The sequence below is a fragment of the Cervus elaphus genome, chromosome 23, assembly GCF_910594005.1.
Source record: "Cervus elaphus chromosome 23, mCerEla1.1, whole genome shotgun sequence".
Lineage (NCBI taxonomy): Eukaryota > Metazoa > Chordata > Mammalia > Artiodactyla > Cervidae > Cervus > Cervus elaphus.
In genome coordinates this window covers 47,315,605-47,317,063 of record NC_057837.1, presented here as the reverse complement: position 1 = coordinate 47,317,063, position 1,459 = coordinate 47,315,605, and the positions used below count along the sequence as shown (strand labels likewise).

Genomic DNA, 1,459 nt, shown 5'->3' with positions numbered 1-1,459 from the left:
TCCAAGTCTTTTTTTTTTTTTTTCTGACTGTATAGAGCTTCTCCATCTTTGGCTGCAAAGTATATAATCAATCTGATATTGGTATTGACCATCTGGTGATGTCCATGTGTAGAGTCTTCTCTTGTGTTGTTGGAAAAGGGTGTTTTCTATGACCAGTGCTTTCTCTTGGCAAAACTGTTAGCCGTTGCCCTGCTTCATTTTGTACTCCAAGGCCAAATTTGCCTGTTACTCCAAGTATCTCTTGACTTCCTACTTTTGCATTCCAGTCCCCTATAAATAAAAGGGCATCTTTCTTGGGTATTACTTCTAGAAGGTCTTGTAGGTCTTCATAGAACCATTCAACTTCAGCTTCTTCAGCATTACTGGTTGGAGCATTGACTTGGATTACTGTCATTTTGAATGATTTGCCTTGGAAACGTACAGAGATCATTCTGTTTTTGAGATTGCAACCAAGTACTGCATTTCAGACTCTTTTGTTGACTATGAGGGCTACTCCATTTCTTCTAAGGGATTCTTTTTTTTTTTTTTTTCCATTCAAAACTATGGAATGAAAAAAAAAAAACTATGGAATGCTTCACGAATTTGCGTGTCATCCTTGCGCAGGGACCATGCTAATCTTCTCTGTATCGTTCCAATTTTAGTATATGTGCTGCCAAAGCGAGCACTCTTCTAAGGGATTCTTGCCCACAGTAGTAGATATAATGGTCATCTGGGTTAAATTCACCCATTCCAATTCATTTTAGTTCACAATTCCCAAAATGTCAATGTTCACTCTTGCCATCTCCTGTTTGACCACTTCCAATTTGCCTTGATTCATGGACCTAACATTCCAGGTTCCTATGCAATAGTGTTCTTTACAGCATCAGACTTTGCTTCCATCACCAGTCACATCCACAACTGGGTGTTGTTTTTGCTTTAGCTCTGTCTCTTCATCCTTTCTGGATTTGTTTTTCCACTGTTCTCCAGTAGCATATTGGGCACCTACTGACCTGGGGAGTGGGGGGGGGGCTCATCTTTCAGTGTCCTATCTTTTTGCCTTTTCATACTGTTCATGGGGTTCTCAATGCAAGAATACTGAAGTGGTTTGCCATTCCCTTCTCCAGTGGAGCATGTTTGCCCAGTAAATCTATAATCCAATTTTCTATTGACAGGTGGGGCTGTGTTCCCTCCCTGTTCTTTGGCCTGAGGCCAAACTAAGGTGGAGGTGATAAAGATTATGGTGACCTCCTTCAAAAGGTCCTGTGCATGCTCCACTGCACTCAGTGGCCCTGACCCTGCCGCAGGTCACCACTGACCCACGCCTCTGTTGGAGACTCCTGGACACTCAACGGGTAAGTCTGGATCAGTCTCTTGTGGCATCACTGCTCCCATCTCCTGGTACCTGGTGTGCACAAAGTTTTGTTTATGCCCTCCAAGTGTCTGTTTCCCTAGTCCTGTGTAAGTTCTGGAGGCTCTCTGT

At 43.0% G+C, this 1,459-nt stretch overlaps 1 non-coding gene across 1 annotated transcript; it reads right to left on the bottom strand.

Annotated features, from left to right (window-relative positions):
* Positions 1-558: 558 nt before the first annotated feature.
* LOC122682382 lies at positions 559-665 on the bottom strand. Its single transcript, XR_006337384.1, has one exon. It is a non-coding gene; the product is annotated as a U6 spliceosomal RNA (small nuclear RNA).
* Between the last annotated feature and the right edge of the window lie 794 nt (positions 666-1,459).